The 13,703-nt window shown below is 45.9% G+C and overlaps 1 protein-coding gene across 8 annotated transcripts in view; it reads left to right on the forward strand.

Annotated features, from left to right (window-relative positions):
* Positions 1–13,703, forward strand: part of PTK2B (protein tyrosine kinase 2 beta) — a 131,965-nt gene that overhangs the window by 50,239 nt on the left and 68,023 nt on the right. Inside the window, exon 1 of one of the 8 annotated variants that reach the window (XM_047761493.1) lies at positions 920–1,133. The exons of the other annotated variants lie outside the window; for them this stretch is intronic. The gene's annotated coding sequence lies outside the window, so the exon portion shown is untranslated. Of the gene's footprint in view, positions 1–919; positions 1,134–13,703 lie in introns of those variants that run through there. 8 annotated transcript variants of the gene reach the window in all.

The following is a 13,703-nucleotide window of genomic DNA, read 5'->3' on the forward strand; positions in this document are numbered from 1 at the left end:
CAGCTCTGATTCGACCTCTAGACTGGGAACTTCCACATGCCGCGGGTTCAGCCCTAAAAATACAAAAACTGGCTTCTAGCAGAAACTGGCTTCATTTCTCTGTCTCCTTTTTTTGCATACAACTCAGTTGTAACCATGGGAGCATATTTATGTAGCTAATATGCATACAAGCTTTGGAGTTTTTTATCTTACTTCAGTTGTATATGCCTAAATACTCTCCTTATCAGTTACCTTGTAGAGCAGACAGGGATTAATTTATGAGTAAAGCTCTGTACCTGAGAAGAATGGAACTATGGGGAAATATCAGGCTTTTTCCTTTTTCTCTCTTTCTTTTTTTTTTTCTCTCTCTCTCTTCATTTGATGGCATATTGCTGCACTATCTGCCCACAAACTCTCATTATCACGACCTCCTCCTCAAATTCTGACCCACAGCTGGGTCCCTAAGGCTCAGTGCTTCCCTGACCAAGCCCAGCCACTTGGCTCTGAGTTTGTGTGCCCTGCCTCTGGATCCATGAGACCTTTTACTTCTATAGCTCTTGTAAAAGGATAGCAGCAATTTTGCTACCTTTGGGGCTCAGGAAATTTTGGGTTGGGTTTTCCCTTTGTATTTTATTTTGTTTTTCTAACCAGAGGAAGAAAAAAACCCTACCACACTTAGAGAAGTGGCTGGGAAGATTGTGAGACAAGGGCTGTAAGCTGGGGGCTTTCTTGCCACTGTAGTCAGGGATTCCCTCCCTTGCAACTACCACGGCTAGAGTTTTAAAAGACCAGAGTTCCCCCCAGTTTTCTGATTTTCCAAGCTCTGAATAGTTGCAGCCACCTGTTTCTTCTCTTTCTGTCCATTTCCCAATACCGGGCTTGGGTAACAACAAGAAACTAAAACAGAAACCACCACTGTGCTCTGAACTCCATTTCAGAGAACAGCAGGAAGGTCCCACACTTAAGAATCGTAACTCAGTGAGACCTGTCACTGCACCAAGTGTTTGTCAGACACCATCTTGCCAGTGGGGAGCCGGCAGCCTGGAAATGGGGAGACCTGGGTGCCAGCTGAGAGTCCTCACATTTCAGTCTCTCTGAAACTCAGTTCTTGCCAGTGAGACAAGGGCCAAACCGGCTGTTCTGCAGCCTCACTGGTATGTATCAGAATCACCTGGGATGTGATTAAAAAATACAGATGGCTGGGCTCCAGCCCAGAGGTCTCTGCTCAGAGAGACTACAATGGGACTAAGGCTAAGGCTATATACATATGTATGTGTATATATTGTTAAGGCAAAATTATTCAGATTCTTGCTAAAGAATGGCAAGGGAGGCCTTATACAGGGGAACTATGGCAATGGGGTATTTCAGCAGGGGAGAGAAACTGAAATAGAACAAGAAGTGGGGGTTATTGCCAAGGATCAGGTCGGGGTGGTCAGTGGATGGACAGAGTAAGAATGTAGGGTAATTCTTTTCTAAGCTGACCTAGCAGGATCTTGCCGAAGGAAGGCCACAGTGATCAGATGTTACCTAGAGAGACAGGGTGGGGGTGGGGGCCATCAGTTCTAGAAGGTAGGGAATTCTGGCTAAACCCACTTAGCAGGATTCTTGCTGAAGCTGGACTCTGCAGAGTGGAGGCTGAAGCTGGAGTCCAGGCCTCGTAGAGCGGAGCACTCAGAGGAGCCTGAATGAAGTGTGGTCAAGGGTAGATTCTTTGTCTATACATGTATGAACTTGTGTGCACAGAGCCAGGTGAAGAGGGCAGGGGCCAAGTGCTGTTTGGGGTTATGTTTCAAGTCCAACAGTCCACAGTGCTCATCATCAGAATGCAGAGCCGTAAAGGGCATCACTCCGGGGGTGTCTGTGAGCGAGGTCTCCATCTTGGGCAGTCCTGGGCCCTGTCACTGCAGAGTGTGGCAGGAAAGAGCCCCCAGTTGGAGCCCTGAGGACAACGCTGGTATCCCAGTCTGGTCTCTACTTGCCCCATGACCTTCAGGAAGTTGCTTTGCTCAGTTTGAGCTGCCTCATCCATGAGATGGGGGATAGCGGTGCCTACCTTTTCCATTTATTCTTAGGGTTGAACGGGCTCTGTGTTAACTGATGTCAGTTCTCTGAAGTGAGCCTTCTAAGGGCACGCAGGGAAGAGGAAGGAAGGGGACATGGATGCAGGGACTCAGGGCTGGACCCAGAATCAAGGTCACAGTGTGGCAAAGACACCCTACTCCCACCCCCATCCAGGCCTTGCCAGGTGCTCTGGTCTATTGGAGGGCTGTTGAGGGTTGAGGATAACTTTCTGTGGTCCCAGGGCTCTCTTGGCAGATTTTATGGAGATCTCCCTCTACCCTGGTCACCTCACTTCCTGGTTTAAGTAGAATCCTGACATCTGGATTTGGGGTCTATTTGCTCTTTAGTCCAGCTCTGGGGTGAGAGGATTGGCCACTCTGGGGCCACGTGGAGAGTACAGGAAGTAAGCAAGTCAGACTGTCAGAGAAGGAGCTGGAGGTAGAAAGAGAAAAGAGGGCCAATTTCTAGCCTTGTGGAAGCCACTTAATGTTGGTATAGATTTAGCCACCATAACAGCAAAAGAACTTAAGTTCTTTTAACTGTATGTGGTTCTAAATGTACTTGCATTTTGTACATAGTTTATAATTGGTATGTAAACTACATTCCCTTTCACTTAACATTTTCGGTGTAAGAGTTCCCATCGTGGCTCAGTGGTTAACGAACCTAATTAGGATTGAGATTGTGGGTTTGATCCCTGGCCTCGCTCAGTGGGTTAAGGATCCAGATTGCCGTGACCAATGGTCTAGGTCACAGATCCTCCGATTAGACCCTAGAAACTCCATATGCCAAAGGTGTGGCCCTAGAAAAGACAAAAAAAAATTAATATAAATATTTTCATGTCTTATCGCTGTTCATGATTTTAAACTGTTTTAAACTGTTCATGTTTTACCAACAATGATAAACTCACTGTTTGTGAGTTTATCATTGTTGGTATCACTTAGAATTCCCCCTCATCATTTCCCTGAGCATTTTGTTCTAATTTCACTTTCTATTATAAACAGTGCAGCTGTGAACATCTTTGTGCACATGATCCTTGCATCCTCTTTAGAAATGTGGGGTGCATTGCCCAAAGTTGGGTTGCCAGGTCATTGCATTTGAGTTGTTTGCTGTTTGTTTTTTTATGGAAGTATAGTTGATTTACAATATTGTATTAGCCTCATATTTATAGCAAAGTGATTCAGTTATACATATATATATTACCTAAATATATATCCTTTTTCAGATTCTTTTCCGTGATAAGTTATTATAGTATATTAAATACAGTTCCCTGTGCTATACAGTGAGTCCTCATTTACCTATTTTCTCTATAGTAGTGTGTGTCTATTAATCTCATATTCCTAATTCATCCCTCCCCCGCCACTTTCCCCTTTGGTAACTATAAGTTTGTTTTCTATATCTGTGAGTCTGTTTCTGTTTGTAAATAAATTCATTTGTATTTTTGTTTAGATTGTACATATAAGTGATATCATGTAATGTTTGTATTTCTCTGACTGACTTCACTTGGCATGATAATCTCTAAGTTCATCCATGTTACTGTAAATGGCAATATTTCATTCTTTTTATGGCTGGGTAATGTTCCATTGTATATTTGCATCACATCTTCCTTATCCATTCCTCTGTTGATGGATATTTAGGTTGCTTCCATGTCTTGGCTATTGTAAATAGTGCTGTAATGAGCATTAGGATACATGTGTCTTTTCAAATTACGGTTTTCTCCAGGTATATGCTCAGGACTGAGATTGCTGGACCAAATGGTAACTCACTTTTATTTTTTTAAGAAGCCTCTACACTGTCCTCCATAGTGGCTGCACCAATTTACATTCTCACCAATAATGTAGGAGGGTTCCCTTTTCTCCACACCCTCTCCAGCATTTATTGTTTGTAGACTTTTTGTTTGACAGTGGCCATTCTAACCAGAATAAGGCAATACTTCATTGTAGTTTTGATTTGCATTTCTCTAATAATTAGTGATGTTGAGCATCTTTTCATGCGCCTGTTGGCCATATGTATGTCTTCTTTGGAGAGATGTCTATTGAGGCCTTCTGCCCCATGTGAGTTGTTCTATATTCAACTAGCTTCCTCTTCAGGAAGCCAGTTCTGGATCAACTGGCAATTGTACCAGTTTCATTTCGAGCCCATAAATGTAGGATTTTATTATTTTTCTCTAGGCATCTCGGTTTATTTAAAAGGTTTTTAGTGATACCTCAAAGTGGCTTTTATTAGCATTTGTAACTGCTAAGGATTTTCCCATCTATTTTTAATTTTCCCGAGTCTTTTCACAGGCAGGTGGCATCCTGTTTGCTTGACAGGGCATCTAAATTCTCACTGAAGTGAAAGCTGATCACTTCAGTGTACAGATGGGGGGCAGCGTCATGTTTAATGGTTTTGATATCTGTTTGCATAAAGCAAATTTGTAGTGTATACTGGATTTGCAGAGAGATAACAGACTGGGGCGGGGGGGGGGGGGAACGTGCCAGGTGGAGAAGCTTGTTCAAGGGGAGGTTTTGGTGTTTTCAAGGTGGTAGGTGAGGGGGCAACACCCATACTGTCAGATCAGGTTTGCACTTTCAGGTTGAAAAAAAAAAAGTACTTGAGTTTTCATTGTCAATTTTTTCTGTTTATTAAATGTGTCACCAAGGATAACAATAAAATTCTACATCATCCTGATCCTTGTACACATTAATATCTCAAAAGACCAGTATTCCTTTTAGTGCTGCATGACTAGAAACTGATGAGTTTTTGTGTGAACAGAATTCTGGGGGCCACATTGGGGAAGCAGTGTTCATCTGAGCACAGGAATCACCTTGCTGTGAGGAGACAAAGCCCAGAGTGGTGGGCTCACTGATGGGACCGGGGCTATGGGCTGCATTTGTTGGGTTAAGATGGAAAACCGGAGTTCTGGTCACTTCATAAGGTGACCCTGGGCAAGGTGCTTGGTTGTTTTTCCTCATCCTCCAAATGGAAGTGATATCTGCCTTGGGAGATAGAAGCGAGACAGTGGGGGTGCAGACACTCTAGAGAGGGGTGCACAGTGGGTGCTCTGTTTAAATAAAGACCCTCCTCCTTCCCATCTGTCTGTTGCACTTTTTTCCTAAACTTTACTTGGGTGAAGGAGTGGGGTGCATCTCTTGCACAGCAGGCCTGCAACCATTTGAAACCAGCAATCCTGTCCTCACTGCTTGGGACTCCTGTCTTCCTTTAGTTTGGGGAAAGGTCTGTTCCCCCAGGCTCCGCAGGCTCTTCATGTCCTGGGGCACTCATCCTAGGACAAGGCCTCTCAAACCTCGGGGCCCTGGGCCACCAGTTCTGTAGATGCAATTGTATCCAGGCAGAGCCCCAGGGGAAATCACTGTGCTTATTTTAGGGATTTCCTAGTAACCCCAACACTGCATTAACTTTTTTGGCAGCATTTCCCAGTGACTAACAGTGAGTTCACAGCTTAAACCCCATTTTTTAAAACCTATGCTATTGCTAAACCACATCTTCCTCATTCCAGACTGGGGAGGTTTTTTTTTTTTTTTAATCTATGTGAAGAACTTCACATTTTTCCCACTTCACTGGTTGCTTTCTGCTCCCCTTGTTTCTTGCTCACCTTTGCAGATTCTAGGGGTTCTTTGCGGTCTTCAACTAGAGTCACAGTCTCCCCTAATTCCATGCTCAACTTGGTGTTCCTTGTCTGGTAACCTCAAACTCCTTAATGCCAAATTAAGAGGTATAAACCAGGGCCAATTCAAACAGCCATCAGTCCTCAGGTTAATATGGACACTTGATCAGCAGACACTGGGAGAAACCATTTGACCAATTATGAATTCACCTATTGTCATCTGGCCTCCTCCTTCACCTCTCAAGAAAAGGGAGAAGAACCCAGACACTAACTGAAGCACTGTTTCATCACAGTACTAGATTTCCCAGCCCAACTGTCTAATGTACACAGAGAAGGTAGATTTGCTAGAGCTGAAGACTGGGGGAGAAGGAAAAGGCTGAGATTGGGGCTCAGAGTGCAGACGCTGGCGAAGAATTCAGTTTTGCGTTAATGATGGCAGAGCATGGCTTTGAAAATTACAACTTTTAAGAATTTGAAGAGGAACAGGATCTCCTTGGAAGAGCACATCTTAAAATCCTGTGCTTCTGTGCACCTTGTCTATTGTTGTCTTGAAATGCTGGGTGGTGATACCACTTCTGGGACCAGGTGACAGCAAGTGTCAGAGGAGAGTTTGAAGCAAATGACTCTAGACTCTGCCCCCTCCTGCTGCCAGGTCTCTCACAAGGTGATAGCACCCGTTTCTCCCCAAATCTGCTGTTGGTGATGTCACATTGGAAGCTTGAAGTCAGCCATGATGGAAACATTTACACCAGAGAAATCAGCAAATGCTGCAAATCAAGCCATCTTTCCCCGGATTGCTGGTTGTGAAATTCATACCAAGGCCTTATCTGAGCTGCTCCTGCTGCCTTTTAGCTCACACCTGTGCTTCATTCTATGGCCAAAATTATACTTTTTGAGTGAAAATCTGCTTCTCCACAGGCCACCATCTCATCTCATTTCCCAGCACCCCTTTGACACCCTCCTGATCAGCCCTATGTCATATCATGCGATTCCTGATCTTGCTGTGTCCCCTTTTCCTGAGACCCGGTGGGGGGTGGGGGGGGGGTGTGGTTCCTGGAGACCAGTCCTCTTCTGTGATCTTCTAGAGACTCCTGTTAAATCCCACATCATGTTGCAGCTGCTTTGCTCTAATATTTTTCATTTTTACTAGATTATGAGTCTCTGCTAGACAGGGACCCTCTTCCTTCTTCTCTTTTTTTTTCCTGTCCAAAATCTGGCATGCCTTCCAAAACGTAGCAGGCAGAAAGGGATGGAGAGAGAAGGGGGAAAGAGGAAGAAGAGGAAGGGGAGAAGAGGAAAAGGAGGAAGGAAAGAAGGAGGGAAGGAGGGAGGGAGGGGGAGAAAAATGGGTCAGCCAAAATCACTCATGAACTGGCGAATTAGAAGTAAGGTGACTGTGATGTTTTGAAGGGCTGGGGAAGCAAGAGAGCCCAGAAGTCACACAGGAGGTGGGAAAACTCCTCCCAGCTGCAGGGATCAAAGTCCCTGAACTAGGGAGGAGAACAGAGGTGCTGTTAACAAGGAAGGACAGGTAATGAGCCACTGTTACCCCCTCCTGGCCCCCTGAGAGCCAGCCCAGAGTCAGCTGGCCTCTGGGTTGCCCGGCGGTGGCAACAGAAGGATCCTGAGTGGGTAATGTGTGTGGGGGTGGAGAGCTGAAAGATGTGGTAGAGTCTCAATAAAGGCTTTTTGAATCCCATTGAATTAGAGCTGGTGCTAATCACAACCTTGCTGGTTCCCTCCTTTCTGAAGTAATGGTGAGGGATGCCCTGGGGCGGGGGGGGGGGGGGGGGGATTAACCAAATGATGGATTGGGCAGGCCTGGAGTGGGCAGAACACTGGCCCGGAAGGAACTGGGGGGTTGAAAGGGCTTGGACTGGGAGGGGGCACCATGTGGAGCCAGTAGGGCCCAGCTTCGAAGAAATACAGGCCTGGCTCCCCAAGACTGCAAGGTCATTGCCAGTTAGTTAAGTGGCTGCTCTCGGCAGGCCTTTGCAGAGGAAAGGCATGTGTTCCCCATTTTGTCGATGTGGAAACGGCAAGAGGAAGTGACTCAGAGAGAGTGGAAATAAAGCGTGTGTCTCATGACATTCTGGCTTCTGCTAGATGCAAAAGGCTGGTGTTTCGACTGTCTCTGGTGAGGCCTCCGTCGACACTTCTGTGGGTTCTCAGGACACACCATGACCCTAGGGTGTGAGCAAAGAGTAGGAGATAGAGGCGGTCTTTCCAGGTAGCCAGGTGGATGGGGGAAGGTGGGTGTTGGTGGCAAGGCAGCTTCAGAGCACTAGAGACAGAGGGGCTGCGACAGCCACCTGATCCTGCACTTACTGGGCCAGTTTAATTTTTTACAAGTGGACATTTGTATTGGGTTTCTGGTTCTTGGTTCTTTCTTCTGCCAAGTCACAGGCATTTAAAAAATGCATGTTCCAGGGAGTTTACATAAGTAATCTCGGATTTTCCAGAAAGTTCTACAGGGTAGGTACTATTAGCCTCATCCCCCAAGAGAGGAAACTGAGGACCAGAGAGGTGACCTTGTCCAGATCACACAACCGGTAAGTGGCAGAGACTGAAAGCCACAGCATTGCCTAACTCTGAAGTCTATCATGAGAAATGCCCTGGATTTGTGCAGCATGGTGGCCCTGAGGACATGAGTTTTAAACTCAGATTCTTGTGAGTCAGATGTGTGTGCCTTCTCTCTGACATAATGCCACCTTTCTGACTAATGGGGCCCTTTCCATGCTCCCTGAAACCAAGGGCAGAACTTTCAATCCTCAGGACAGTGCTTTCTACCCTTGAAACTCCCAGCATCCCTCCCAGGTCTGGTTCCAGAGAGGCCAAGCTTTGATGTTAATTGCCAAAAGCTATCAGTGTTATTTCATAAGTGAATGAACATTGGAAAACCAAAAAAAAAAAAGTGGAAATACTCCCTCTTAAAAAGAATACATTGAGCTTTACAATAGATCCTATAGTGTCCTTATTTTTCTCATTTTGCCACAGATGCAGCAAAATATCACCAAAGTCCATCATCCACCTACCAGCTGCTGTTTGGGAACTCTGACCCATCCAGCCTGATGTCTCCAGGCATCCAAGCCAGTTCGTGGCAGAGCCAGACACTAAGTCCTAAACAGGGTGGCAAGATGTGCACCAGCCCTCTGGTCTTTGGCAACATGGTGGTCTTAATTCTTTGCCACTTACCAGTTATGTGATCTGGACAAGGTCCCCTCACTAGACCTTTCTTGGGGTACGAGGCTAGCATTACCTCTCCTGCAGAATGTTTCTAGAGAATTAGAGATTACTTACGTGTAACCTCCCTGGCACACTGTATGTGTTCAGAAAGACGTAACATTACCCTGCAATGTCTTCAAGTCTAAGAGTGCATTTTTCTGTGGTTCTGACCCCTGTTACCCTGACATCTTCCACACTCAAGGAACACAGCCCTGGGGACAGTGACAACCCAGAGGATCTGAAGAGACTTAAATCTTGCTTCAGTTCCCCCCTCCCCCTTCAGGCAGGTGAATGTCTTGCTGCTCAGGAAGAGTGTCATTTATTTTCTTCCTGAAGACTTCAGGGACTCAGAGATTGTATGGTTTCCCTTAGTGCCCTTGGCAGGTTTTGGCCTAGATGCTCTTATAGCCAATCAAAACTTTTCCTGTTTTAATTTGAGCCCATTTCCTTGTGTTTGTTATTCTTTGGCTTTGACTTGGGCGGGACCTGGGGTTGGGAGGCAAGCTGGAGCCCATGTTGGCTCAGAGCCAGGATTTTCCCCAGTGCTTCTAGGGTCTAGGGCAGACCAGGATGCAGGCAGGAGGGATCTCCAGGCTGGGGTTCAGGTCTGGCCTTGGAGAAAGGGGCAGGGTTTTTTGGTTCACAACTTAAGAGTCAAAGGATTTTGTGATCATCAAAAGCTAAAGACAAGCTACTGATGAGAAATACAAGTAAATTAGGCAAAGTCTAGATGAATAGGCATGGTCTGTTGTCAGGTAACAGGAGCTGGAGTCAGTGGGTTGTTCTCATGTTTTCCTAACTGCATTCAGGGTTGTATGCAGTAGCTTGAAATCTGCCATGGGGTTCTGGAGAGAAGACCATGCATGAAGTTGTGTTCTCCAAGACCCTAAAGGCAGGTGACTGAGGCTGTCCTTCTACCACACCCCTCGGTTACTCTGCTTCAGAGAGTTTGGGGGGAAATCCCTTGGCAGTTCACCGCAGATCTGTACCCACAGTTGGGGGAGTTTTGGATGCCCTTGAGGGAGTTGCCGTATGTCAGCAGATGTGGACATCACCTTTCTGGGCTGGAATCTTTTAGCTAAACACCTGAGTCGCTCTAGGACCTCTCATGACAGAGTCCTAGCCTGGGGAGGGGTGTTGCTCTCTAAACCAGGCTCAGGATTCTTCATGGACTGGGATCTTCCAAGCTGGTTTGACATATTTCTTCCACATGGAGTTCGTGCCAACATCCGTGGTTATCAGGAGATAATGACCTTCTTCATAGGCAGATGGGAAGGTGGGGAACACTTTGAATTTGAATTCAAATCTGCTTTGAGACCCAAGTTTGCTACTCAACAAGCAGATCCTTGACCCGATGGCTTAAACTCTCTTGAGTATGTTTTCTCCTTTGTAAAATAGGCACAGTCATCCCAGCCCATCTCTCAGGATTGTTGTGCAAAGCACATGTGTTTCTTTTAAATTTTTTAAATTGTAGTTATTTTTAGAATAAATAGCCTGGGCTTACTGCTGCAAAGGTATAAAGGCAGGCCTGAGGGACTTGCACTGGCCTGAAGGTAAAAATAGATCCTGGTTGACCAAAATGACTTTGCTAAAATATTTCAACTAGAGCCATGTTGACCACTATGAATAATGGCTCCTGAACCAAAGGCCAGGAAAAATGGATGAAGATAAGAAATCCATGTCCTCCAGGTGTGCTGGTGATGGCCAGTGCATTGGTGTGGGTGGGATGTAGGATATGAATGCCTCTCCTTTCCAGGGTCTGATGGGAGCCAGCTCCTGAAGGGGCCAGATGCTGCCCAGTCAGGCTGGGTAAGGGGAGTCAACTATCGGGCTCTAGTTTCTCATCATTACACTTTTTTTTTTTCATAATAGACTATTTTCTAGAGCAGCTTTAGGTTCACAGCAAAGTTGAGTAGAAGGTAACAGATTTTCCATATACCTCCTCCACACACACGTGCAGCCTCCCCACTGTCACCATCCCCCACCAGAGGGGGGGGGATGACGAACCTCCGTTGACATATTATTATCACCCAAGGTCCAGAGTTTACATTAGGGTTCATTCTTGGTGTTGTACATTCCATGAGTTCCAACAAATGTATAATGACATGTATCCATCATTATAACATCTTTTGGTGGGGGGGCACCAGCAGCATATGGAGATTCCCAGGCTAGGGTTCAAATCAGAGCTATAGCTGCCAGCCTATGCCACAGTCACAGCAATGCCAGATCCAAGCCATGTCTGCGACCTACACCACAGCTCATGGCAATGCCAGATCCTTAACCCACTGAGTGAGGCCAGGGATCGAACCTGCATCCTCGTGGATACTATTCAGGTTTGTTTCTGCTGATCCACGACAGGAACTCCCATCTTTATAATATCACATGGAGTATTTTCACTGCCCTAAAAATCCTCTGTGCTCCCCCTGTTCTTCTTTCCTTTCCCCCAACTCCTGGCAACTACTGATCTTTTCCCTGTCTCTGTAATTTTGCCTTTCCATAAAGTCATACAGTTGAAATTAATACAGTATGTGGTCTTTTCAGATTGACTTCTTTCACTTAGTAATATGCATTTAGGGTTCCTTCATATCTTTTCATGGCTTAATAGAGTATATCTTTTGATCATCAAATAATATTCCATTGTCTGGGTAAACCACAGCTTAGTTATCCATTCACCTACTGAAGAGAGCCTTGATTGCTTCTAAGCTTTGGAAATTATGAGTAAAGTGGCTATAAACATCCACATGCAGGTTTTTGTTTGGCATAAGTTTTCAGCTCCTTTGTGTAAATGCTAAGGAGCATGACTGTGGGATCATATGGTAGGAGTATGTTTAGTTTGGTAAGAAACCACTCAACTGTCTGCCAGAGTTTGCACCAGCAATGAATGAGCGTTCCTGTTGTTCCACACCCTCATTGTGTGTTTACATCCTTATGTACCACTGGCTGTAGCTGCAAGGTTAAAAGCACCATGGGGCCTAATCCCTTGTCCCCCTGACGCTGCCCTGGCCTCTGTCCTGGCAAAGATTTCTAAATGACTTGCTCTGACTCCTGGACTCCACCTTTCAGAGAGGATTTCTCTCCTTCACACAGACAACAACACAAAACATGTGAAAACAGAGTTCCAGATCATAATAGCCAGATCTCTTGAATTTTACTGACATGTTTTTTTCTACTTAACCATTCGCTCCCAAAGTCTTCCCTGGTATTTCCAGGAGTCCCAGGGTGGGGGGTGGGGTCTCTGTGTGCTCACCGTTTGGGTGAAGATGCTCTTGGGCCAGAGACCATGCCCTACACTGTGGAGGTCCAGAAGCCATGTGGTGTAACCGAGTTGTGGGTGTAACAGCCTCCTTCCCAGCTCTGAGTTGACATTCCCACCAGCCACCATGACAACACTGCTTGCACCCTTGTTTTCCAAATGGCCTTTGGGGTATAGGATCTTGTCCCTGGGGACAGACATCATATGCCACTCCATTTCCTTCCTACCCAGATACCTGCTTCACAAAACTGCATCCTGAGACTCCTGCCTGAAAATTAGTTTATACAAACAGATACCCAGGGGTCAGGGGGCTCCTAGCACAACAGACACAGCAGATCATGAATCTAGAACCAGCTGTGTCTGTGTTCTTGACTTATCTTCATGTGTATATACATAGCTGTTTGTCTCTATGACTAGAGGGGATACTCTTTAGGGACAAGACAGCCTCCCCTTATCTTCACATCCTATAGCAGATCTGTCATTGTCCCTTCTGACATCCCCTTTGGCCTTGCCCACTTCACTACACTGCTTACTTCTACCTGCCAGCACCTGCATCTTTATACTCAGGGACTTCCTCAGGCTCCATGTCCACTCTGCCCTGGTGCAGAACTGGCTGGTGATGCTGGGCCAATGCCTATAAGAAGTGGGGTGGCCCCTACCGTCCTGGTTGGAGTGGCCGAGCCCCGGATGTTCTGGCCTGGCTCCTTGAGCTCCCGCCGGGATTCCTCTGCCACGGCCCAGGCAGTAGCTCCTTCGATAACAGGCTGTCTTTCTTTCCCTGTCACGCACATCCCGCTCCCCAGTGGATTTCCTGGAGTTACCCCTCAAGCTACTTCCTTGGGCTTCCTTACTGAGGGTCTAAGGGAACTGTGACCCACATCCAGTGTGTAGCAGGGGACAGGCACGCGGGACAGGTTCAGGAGATATTTATTGAAATATACACAGATTTGTCTCTAAAATAAAGCAGACTAGATAGTCTTTTCTCCCTCTGTCTTGTCTCAAATTCTACCCATTCAGGTGGACTCAAGCTGGCGCTCTGCTCATTGTCTTCCAGCCCCAGTGGAAGGGCCATGCCCTGCTCCTTCCCTCATCCCCCCACCATCTTTTCATGTCTTCATAATACACGTTGGTTTTTTATTTTCATTTATGTATTTATTTTGGCTGCACCCCCGGCATGTGGATGTTCCCAGGCCAGGGATGAAACCTGTGCCAGAGCAGTGACCAAAGCCACTGCAGAGACAACACCAGGTCCTTACCCCAATGCACCTCAAAGGAACTCCACATATTGGCTTTTTATTTTCTATTCTTTATTTTTTTATTAAAGTACAGTTAATTTACAATGTTGTGTCAACTTCTGCTGTACAGCATAGTGACTCAGTCATATATATATATACACATTCTTTTTCTCATTCTGTCTTCCATCATGTTCTATCCCAAGAGCTTGGATATAGTTCCCTGTGCTATAAAGTAGGAAGTCATCACTTATCCATTCTAAATTTAACAGTTTGCATTTGCACTGGCTTTTTAAAGGAATGACTCCTGGAGTTTCCTGGTGGCCTAGTGGTTAAGGACTCAGTTGTC

Source organism: Phacochoerus africanus, chromosome 15 (assembly GCF_016906955.1).
Source record: "Phacochoerus africanus isolate WHEZ1 chromosome 15, ROS_Pafr_v1, whole genome shotgun sequence".
Taxonomy (NCBI): domain Eukaryota; kingdom Metazoa; phylum Chordata; class Mammalia; order Artiodactyla; family Suidae; genus Phacochoerus; species Phacochoerus africanus.